An 11,339-nucleotide genomic window follows, 5' to 3' on the forward strand; every position below is an offset into this window, starting at 1 on the left:
GAGTGTGCTCAAGGATAGAAGGCTTCATATGTACCACACATAAAAAGTTTTAAGTTATTGTTTAGCAAAAACTTTGATCTAGCCACCCGAGAAATAATTAAAATTGATTGATGACTTTAGATGAATATTTTATATTTATTAAAGTGTTTTATTTGATATCTTATATTTTTATATTTAGCAACCTCTTTAATGCATATGTTATATATCAAATATCATATATGCCAACATAAATTAATAATAAAAAATGTAAAATAATCATATAAAAAGATAATTACAATAACCTAATGTACGTCTGAGGTTTAGAATAATAAAATCCTACTCCCTAAACCCTTGGTCTCTTAGTTCGAATATATGCATAATGTGATGAAATAGATAGACCAGGAGAGGTTAAATCTAATGTTGAAGGATTGGGTGGTGCTAAGGTTGATGTTGCAAGTAAGGAGCATAAGAAATTGAGTAGTGCTCTCATTGATGCTAAAAATGAAAAGTGAGGGCAATTGGTTAGTGTTATCATTGATGCTGAAGGTGGGGATCGAAAGGAATTGGATTATGCTGCCATCGAGGCTAGAAGTCAGGAGCAAGTGGGATTAGGCATTGGAATAAAAAATGGTTCGAAAATCAATGTATGTGACCCAAACAAGATGGCATGTGCTCTAAAAATCGTATCTCCCCAAACATCTAGTCCCCTGATGTAAACCAATAGAAATAGCAACATAAAGAACTCCTAATGCCTATAAGCTCACCAATAAAATTTTAACAAGAAAAATCAATATCCAAAACGTGTAATTCGGTATATTGTATAAGTAATTAGTACTAAAGTTATAACTTATCGTATCCTTGGTAGGCTTATTAACAATTAAGGCAATCAAGGTAGATTCAAACCTGGATCTATGCACTGGGCTTTAAATGTACCAATGAAAAAATGATGCATATCAAGCATCATAATTTAGTGAAGACTAGTTCGGTCTAGTAGATCAATGCCCTTGATGATTGATAGGCAAAACATGCATATTCTATTAATCTTAAAACTTATGTAAAAAGTTATACACCAACCCGTATGTATTAGAAGATGTACTATAACCAACTCGACATGAAGTTAAAAGGGTCAGAAGAATGGTCTGTACATAACTGAACTGTCGTAACACCTACTCCGGATGATATGGCTCAATGATAGCCTTATACATCATACATCTAGAAAAATAAACAATCTTTAATAAATGGTGATGCTGTCGGCATGTCTCATAAGAGCTCCAACAAACCTAAGCTGATGGTAAGTTATCCAACTACTTTCATAGTTACTGCAGTAAATAAATATATGCACAGGGCTCCCACTGCTAAGCACAAGGTTGATCATCAGAATTTCTCACGTTGGCTACTAAACCAAGCATAGAAAAGTGCTTATAAATCCAAACTTGCATTTACATTAAACAAATATAAATTATATAATATAGATGCATGAAAAAATGTAAAATAACCAAATACACCTAATATATAAATTATTAAACTAATGTAATTAATATAGCTAAAGAAGTGTAGTATAAATAGCAAGATAATGAAGCTATGCCAAGCTGTTTATATAAATACATCAAGTAAGCTACCCCCAAGCATATATATCGATGGTGCTTATGTCGTTGAATAAATTAAGTATACCATTGATACTTTATCTCCACTCTTATCGACAAAAAGCTTGAACTTAAGAGATGGAATAAGAAAGTTATGGTAACGCACTCCACATCTCGATCGAAAGCACTAACAGTAACACCTTTAAAGGTGTTCTATAACCATTACAGCCTAATAAATGCATCATGAGAAATCTTAATCCCAGTGGATGCCATATCCTCTAAGACTATGAGCAACCTAACAATGTCTTCGCCTTATCCGTTGACAACTTCTAAACTAACATCATCACCCCCCTAACAAGTATGTAGAGAATCGCATATATATCATCCAAAGTTATCATTATCTCGTTGAATGGTAGGTGAAAAGTATTTGTCTTCAACTACTATCGCTCAATAAATGCAGACTCTATTATATTGTTACACAAACAATAGGTGTAATCAATCAAAGGTAGAAATGGCAATTCGTGTAATCTTATCGTATTTCACATCAAACACGATTTCAAACACAACACGAATAACCTTGACACAAACATGAATAAAAACTTAAATGATATGAATAATCTAAACACAAAAATGACACATTACATGACTAACACATTTTAATTCATTTTAAGAATGAGTAATATGACACAATTATACATAATTAACATGATTAAACACGATTACTACTAAAATATCCAACCAACAATTCAACATTAAATCAAAAAGATAATATAATAAAAATATTAAAACCCTAAACACAATTTAACACTTTAATCATATGAATTCCTCAAAAAAAGAAACATAAATATAATAATCCAAACAAAGAGTATTCACATAAACTTGATAATAAATAAAATAACCACAACCATTATCACATTCACATCCATCCACATAAGGCATGAGCCATAAGTTTATAACCACAAGGTCCACACTCCATAACTAGTAGGTAATAGTATAGTAAGTAGTAACTACAAACGAATCCACATATCAATATATCATTAAGACATTAACAACAGAACTATATAATTGAACTATAACAAAACTATATTATAGAAGTCAACATTCACAAATAGCAATAATTGAATTCTTTGACATATCAACATCTTCATTCTCCTATGCATTGTCAATTGAACATTTTCATTCTCCGATCACTGATCACTGTTAATTGCCACATATTTATAAAGTAAAAAATATATATTAATCAAATTGAATAAAAATAAAAAATCTAAAGAAAAAGTTAAAAGAATTAAAGGAATTACTTTTTGCATTACTAAACTTTCATTCCTGATTCATTGGGCAAAAAATTGATGTTAAACCTTATTTGCTAATATCCAATTAGATGATATCTTGTGTAATTTCATTTAACTTCAACTCTGCATTTTCTACGTTGACAAAATTATATTCACAATTATCCTAGTGCTAGTGATGACATAAAGAAAACTAAGCATTCAATAAAAAAATGAAAAGAAATATCATTACCAATTTCTCCAAAAAGCCAATCCTTACAACACATAATTCCCTCCACAATATCTAGCTTGAGTGAGCTATGATATTGGTCAATAATTTTACCACAAATACTAAAACCAAATTTGGATGCCACTATAGAGATAGGAATGCTCAAGACATTTCATGCCACGGAAGCAAGATCAAGATACCGAAATTGATTTACCTTTCAAAATTGTAAAATATCTAATTTATGTTTCCTATCAACCTTTTGTTCATCCAAATAATGCTCAAATTGAGATTTTTTTGCAGCATTACCAAAGTCAATGTCATAATCATCGAATTCCTAATTAAGAAAAAAGTATAAAAATATTAAAATAAAAAAGCATTATAATGAAAAAATAAAAAAGATATTAAAATTGAATTACCTTGAAAATATCATTCGCACTCATACTACTAGATCCCTTATCAAAAATTTTATTGTTAGAAATGTTAAAGGATGAACCACAAATAAAGGGTTTGACAGCATATTCATCATAAAGAGAAAATAAACTCTTTCTAACATTTTTGAACTCTATTGAATCATTCCCATAGAGCTTTTTGCAACTTCAATCAACAAACTAAAGCTTGTAACGGGGATCTAAAGTCATAGTTATAGCTAAAATCAAGCTAAATTCATATCAATACTTATCAAACTTAACAAGCATTTAAACAACCATATTTTTCACATATACATCATCATCATTCAAGTGTTCATTTAAGGTCAAACATATCCTAAAAACTAAAAGAAAGTACAAGTTGGTTGTGGGATACTTTGTTCTAAAAAAACACACAAGTAATATCATAAAAACACCTAAGAACTTGCAAATTATCTCAACTTCATCCCACTCATCCTTAGATGGACAATTCTTATAATTTCAATTACTAATTCCCAACTGAGTAAAAACCATGCGAAAGTAAATGACATTTTGAAGCATAAGAAATATAAACTTTTACCCAATTGAAACATTTTGTTTCAATCTTTTTTTTTTTTTGCATTTAAGCTCACAGATTAACGCACTCTAAAATTTTTTGTTTTCTTACTAAGACCTTTTCACATATTTAATATTTTTTTTTACTTTTTTGATAGCCTCTGTAACCTTTTTCAAACCATTTTTCACTATTAAATTAAGAATGTGAGCACATCTTAAATAAAAAATCGATCATATTCCAAAAGTATTTTCCTTACATTCAATTGTGTTTTCAAAAAACCAACAAATGTATCATTAGCAAAAGCATTATCCAATGTCATAAAAAACAGTTTACTTTCAATTCCTCATTCAACTAACAATGCATATACCATTTCACTCAATGTAACACTATTGTGTGGAGGCGGCGTAAAGAAAAAAATTCAAGATCTTTTTTTTGTAAAACCTAATTTTGATCAATAAAGTGAGCACTAAGACATATAAAACCATTTGTAGTGATAGATGTCCACAAATCAAAAATCAAATAAATCCTACTAGGTGTTTTCTCAAGCACGCGTCTTATCTTAATTCATTTTTTATTATACATATTTAATCAAATTAGATTTAGTAGTGTTCATACTGATCGAAATCACATCATCTCACAAATAATAGAACATAGCCTTAATGTCTTTGTACTTTACAAATGATAATGACAAATGATGCATGACAATTGCAGTTGTTAACAATTCATAAAACTTTTCAGGATTAAATTTTGAAGACCTCATTATCATAGACCCATGTTCTGAAAAAAAGATCATTTGATCAATATCACATGTGTCCATCCTAACACAATTGCTAATATAGCGTTTTAGATTACCAGTTTCATACTTGCTATTATAATTTTTAACAGCACCATAATACCTGTAATTTGCAATTGGAATACCACTAATTATTTTTTTCATGCAATAACTAAAAGATTGACCAAACAACTGATGTGTGCTTCATTTTGCGGCTATTTATCCCTTTTTTTTTCTTTCTTTTCTCTTTTTTAGGATCTCATCTACCTCATAATATCATCATCATCTTCTTTCGATTTCATATCAACAGCTTTTGATTGAAAGCCAATGTTGATATTATGATATTCCACTTAAAAAAAATCATTTCTTAGTAAAATATGATACTAATCTTAATAAATATATGTAATTATTAGTTTCTAATGGTAGATACCTCAAGATTTGTCACCATTTTAGTTTTCAAATGGGATAAACCAATTTGAATGTAGACCCAAGCTTGGTCTATCTATTACAATATAAGAAACAAAAATTAATTAAAATTGACTTAAAAAAAACTAGGGTCCTATTAACTAATGAATGATGATAGTGAGGTAAAAGTGCTTAAAAGTTTTTAAATGTTAAGCTTTAATCAAACAACAGCATCCTTTAATCAAACAAAATTTATATAAAATAGAGAAAAAGTTATATGAAAGTATGGGCTTATGCCCAACCTTTGTCTTTCAAAAATGTCTCGCATGATATTTATGAAATTAAGTTACTAGCTATATATGAAATTATGTGATGCTAACGGGCAAAAGAACTTTTGGTTAAGGTTTTCTTAATTACAATAGTTTTTTTTTAAAACTGAAACGGTTACTTGCGCTCTTAAGACTTATAGGATAATTCCAAGTTCTTTCCACACAAAATTGGTGGCTATGAACTTTCCTATTAGTTTTGGTAACAATATTGTAAATTAAATCATTGGTTACTTTTACGTTTTTATTTTTAGTTGAGTTGAGGAAATATTTTGGCCTAAATTTTAGAATTCAAGTATGCAATATAATAAGTTTAATTTGAATAATGATTAGTCCATTATTTTTTCTAATTTGGTTATGTTTATTTTAGTAGTATTGTTAATTTGAATAATAATAATTTAATTGTCATTTTCACTCTTCATGAACAAATTTTGTTCATTAGTATGAAATTCTTGGTGTCCTATTGATTATGGGAGACTTAATGACAAGGTTTTTTTTTTTTTTTTTTAGGCAGAAGTATTTGATAAGAATTCTAATATGCAAACTAGTTAAAATTTAAAAGCTTTGACCGTGATTATTTGACTAGTTCTTCAACTTTGTTATACAATTACTTGTGAATAGATGTTGTAGTATTACTTGAGGAATGTTATTGAAGTTATTTCTGGTTTGCCTATTTTTTTTGAAGAGCTATATTTACATATAATTATGAAATCTTTTTTTTTTTTATTTTGTGGTGTTCAATGTTGGTGTGTGTTTAGTTAAGTATTAATCAAACATTTTTACAAAAAATGCTAGCTAGATGACTAAAAAAATTAATCGATATCCTTGTTTCTACCCTTCCCTAACTCAATGGCATCGAACACATAGTTCTTATCCAACTTAGAAATTTGGCTAACTAATAAACCTAACGATGAAAGGAAAACAACTAAAATAACTATAACTAATAAGACAAAGACTACAACTAACTTGCTTAAAAAATCTTCTGCTCATTCCTTCCTAACCAGCTTAAGAACAAGGAACTATCAATACTAGTTGCAAACCTAATGGTTTAAAGGCAAACATAATGGTTTAAAGGCAAACCAGTTGGCTAGAAGGATAGATGTAAGAAAAAGAGAGGCTAAAAGAGTACTCGTTCGTATCAAAATATAGTGGTAAAAATAACAAAGGCAAAAATCACTGCAAAATTAAATAAAAAATTAAAAAAAAAGACAAATATGGTACTGTTAGGATAAGTAGTAGATGATCCATGCTTCATGCTCAAATGCTGAGGTGCAATCAACTCTTGTAGTCTTGTTACTATTAGAGATTTAGGATTTGCTTTAGACTTTAGTAGATGAAAGAGTGGATGAAAGACAAAGAGTGAAAAGAACAAGAATTTGGTATGGAAAAGTTTAGCGAAGTTATAAAGGTGGCTGCGGTAGGGGAAAATGAGTGAAAAATATAAGAAGAATAGAAAACTAGCTGCGACAAGGGAAAAAAAGAATAAAGATGAAAAGGATAAGGTTGAGCAGGGGAACTTTCAAGAATGAGAGGAAAAGATAAAACTATAAAAATTACTAGGGTTTTACTATTTTAGTTAAAATGGTGTAGTTTTGTTTAATAGTTAGATTAAGTGGATGTAATTTATGCGTGTCATAAACATGTCACTTATACATGTTGACACGATAACACAATTAAAACACTATTAATTAATTAATCATGTTTTCAACATGTAACACACATAATACACAAAACACGACACGTACACATTATATTTTAAACATGTCAACACGATTAAGACATGAAACAAGATTATAAAAAATACATACACAATTTATTACATGTCGTTTTCGTATTATGTCATCGTGTCATATGTAAAATTGTCAGGTCTAATCAAAGGTGGCAATCCTTAACAATGTGATGACGAATATGTTGCTGAAAATCATCTAGAGGCCAATGCTGTAACTTTGGCCCATAGATGATTGCTTTTAAGATAGCTCACTCCTATAAAAACAATAATAAATAGAAACTAATTATTAATTTTATATACATTAAATAAGTAACAAAAGTAAGCATCAATCATCAATCTCATTTAATTTATTATCTGGCCATTCCATATTTCTACTGCAACATGAATGCCAAAGCTCGAAAGCAAAGAAGTATCTATCGGCCCTCCAAAAAATGGCTTTGGGGGATGAACAATCGGTTCTGCATATTGCTATGTCGGATTAACAATCGATTCATGTACATGATCATTAGCTTGTTGTCTTTTCCCAAAGAAAATTAAATGTCTTTAAATATCGACTATAACATGTCCACTACCTCAACCAACTCCCACTACTCTCATTCATATCATATTTGTTTTTACAAATATTAAATGATAACACATTAGTTTTCGAAACAAGTATACATGATTCAATGAGTACATAATCATGCATGCATGAAAATCAAAGTATCGTGGGTTTTCAAACACTTGTAAGGGATTTTTGAAAATCTATTTTTAAAAATTTCAAATCGCACCCAAATATTTTAAAATAAAATCTTACAAAACTAAACGTGAGACCAAACAAAAAAACATAAAGAACAAATGATTTACCTCTAGTTTTATACTTTATAACTTCAAATCGTTGAAATTTCCTTTGAATTTGACTTGATTGGGCTTAATTTTTTGAAGTTTTTGGTTGAGAAGAGAGAGAAAGGAGATGAGGTGTGAGGGAAATGAAACGGGGTGTTTGGGTTTTAGGTAAATTTGTGTTTTGAGAGTGAATGTGTTAAGTAAAAAATGAGGTGTTAAAAGTATGGGGTATATTGACTAATTGTTGGGTGTAAATAGCATTTGTCTTAAAAAAAAAAATAATAATAATAATAATAATAATAAATTAAATTTTGTTAACAGTTATTTAAAAATAGTTTTAAAGCCAGTTAAAATACTCTTTATTACAATATTTTTATCACAATTATTTAATATAATAAATTAATTATTTAATATAACATTTTTTTAGGAATTTTAATGCATTAAAAAATAAATTATTTTATATAAATAATTTTAAAAAATAATTTTAAGACACTCATTAGTAAAACTCTAAAGCAATGAATTACACTTTACTAATATATACTTAACAGTATATCTAGAATAAGTAATGCATGTGTATAATAAATACTTAAATAGCATATAAAAATAATGTGATTATTTAATTAACTAGGAATACACCCCGTAATGCGGGGTTGACTTCGTAATATTTACTCCTTTATCTCACAAATATTGTTCTAATTTGATTTTTAATGTACAATTTTTTTTCAATTTTGATTTTATTTTATATTAAATATAAATCTAAAAAATACTTTGCAAAAACCTTGAATGATATAAAATTTTAATTTAATAAAATATTTAAAATATCAGTGATTAAAGTTTAAAAAAAATCGACTACAAACAAATCAAACTAAATAACATTTATAAGATAAAAAATTATTTGATACATTTTCAATGAAATTTTTTAGTTTTACAAGCATTTAGAAATGACACATAATTCACTTTTTTTAATTATTTTTTTTTAATTTTTAACATACTTTAAAGGGTGTATATAATTCTATTAACTTTTTTTTGTAAAGTCTAAAAGCTCCACTATCAATGTATTACATAATTTTTTTCTAATTTTTTAATTAATTATACACTTATAAAATATATACCTTATATTAAAAAAAAAAAAAGTATGTACCTCTTACAATCATATAACATATATTCATAATTTAGTTTAAAAAACAACACAATTACATAATTTAATATTATACAGTAGAGCTTTTTTTACTTGTACAGTTGTTTTTTATTTTCTTATAAAAATATTTATATATATATATGTATGTATGTAGATATATAATATAGCTTTTTAAAATTTTTAATTTTTTTTCAAAAAAATAAATAATATAGCTTTTTAATCCATATAAATGTATAATACAGCATTTAATGAGTGTATTTAGTTCATAAAATTATGATAGGATAAAATAATATGATATTATGAATAGAATTAAATTAAATAATGTTATCCTATCTTATATTTGATCTATGTAAGAATTAAAATAAAATTTTATTTACTGGTTAAAATTATCTTTCTTTTATGCTTATATAATTTCAATTATTGATGTAATTTTAAGGATACAATAAGACATATAAGTTCAATCCCATCATATCATATATATATATATATATTATTATATTATAATATACATAGAAACCTGATAAAGTTTGCTTATGCGAACGCTTAAATGAATAGTTTTTTATATGACATATAAGATAATAATAAATAATTATATTTTATATTAACAAAATAATCAAATATTAAAAACTTTTAAATTAAATCATTAAATAATAATAAATATTCAAATATTAATTTAAAAATGGATAAAAGGAAATATGATTATTTACTTTATCTAGTATTATTCAAATTTATTTAAAATATTCAAATTTGTTTAAATAGATAATAATTTGGTTTAGATATATCTAGATTTAGATTTAATTTAAATCTAAATGGAAAATCAATTTAGATTTAAAAGTAAATAGATAAAATTATATATTTAAAAAAAGGTAAATTATAATATAAATTTGAAACTTTGAAAATTAATATTATTTAATTCAAATTTGATTAGTTAGATATATATATTTCTATTTTAAAATTTTAAATTTGGATAATTTTACCTTCATAAAATTTTTTATATTCCTTTATTTTTTTTAAAACGTTTTAAAATTTGAAAAAATAAATATTACTTATTACCATATTTTTTAAACATTTGAAAAAATTTAAACATTTTATAATCAAAATTATCTATACACTTTAATTGTTATACAATAAACCTATATAAACCTACAAAAGCTATTAATGGTATGCATCACAGAATTATTATTTTTTAGATTTACAACTTTTCTTCCAAGGGTATATGGTTATTTTTATAATTTTATTTTTTTATAAAAAACTAATATTTATTTTAATTCATTTTTCTTTTAACACACATTTGTGTTTTAATCCCAGGTTTAAGTTTGATTGCTCTACAAGGTAGTCAAAGAAATATTCATGCTTCTACCACCTATTTAAGGAATACCCTTTTTACTTTGTTCATTGTTTCTCAAATTTAGCTTTTAAATGATTGAAAACAGAGTCTTTCTTTCATTGTTTCTTTGAAAAGAAAGCTTTTTTTTTTTTTTTTTCTGTGGTTGAATTTGAAAATGGGTAGTTTTGATTATTGAATTAAATGGATTTGCTGCATTTATTTTAAATATCTTGCCTTTGGTTTTGGTTGATGTTGGATCTATTTGCATGTTATGAAATTGGGTTTGTTTCCAGTTGCCATAATTTCATTGTTGGATTGCTTGAAATATGTATATATATAATATTTCTTTTCAAAATCAAAATTTTTTTATATGATCATTATTTCCAATTTCCTTTCTCATCAAAATTATTTTTGAATAGCTACTTGAATTTGAGTGAGCATGAAGGATAATGATTTTAAAAAATAATTTTTAAAATTTTTTTTTATAATTTATTTTCAAATACCTTTTAATAAGCTTAAAATGTCATATTTAGGCTAATTTTTTAGTAGACCAAACTCTACAACTATTTATTTGAATTTAAATCCTTTTCTTTTTCAAATAATCTACATCCAATTATATATTATTCAAAATAATCAATAATAAAAATTTTCAAATTAAATATTTAAAATATATAAATATTTATTTATATTTAAATTATTCTTTTAATCAAGATATATCTAAATCCAATTATATATTATTCAAAATAATCAATAATAAAAAACTTTCAAATTAAATCATTAAATCATATTAAATATTCAAAA

General features: G+C 26.0%; 1 pseudogene; it reads right to left on the minus strand.

Moving 5' to 3' along the window:
* Nucleotides 1-2,946: 2,946 nt before the first annotated feature.
* LOC149518887 (zinc finger BED domain-containing protein DAYSLEEPER-like) lies at nucleotides 2,947-3,751 on the minus strand (annotated as a pseudogene).
* Nucleotides 3,752-11,339: the final 7,588 nt, after the last annotated feature.

The sequence above is a fragment of the Durio zibethinus genome, chromosome 5, assembly GCF_047325235.1.
Source record: "Durio zibethinus cultivar Kanyao isolate XHJ-2024 chromosome 5, ASM4732523v1, whole genome shotgun sequence".
NCBI lineage: Eukaryota > Viridiplantae > Streptophyta > Magnoliopsida > Malvales > Malvaceae > Durio > Durio zibethinus.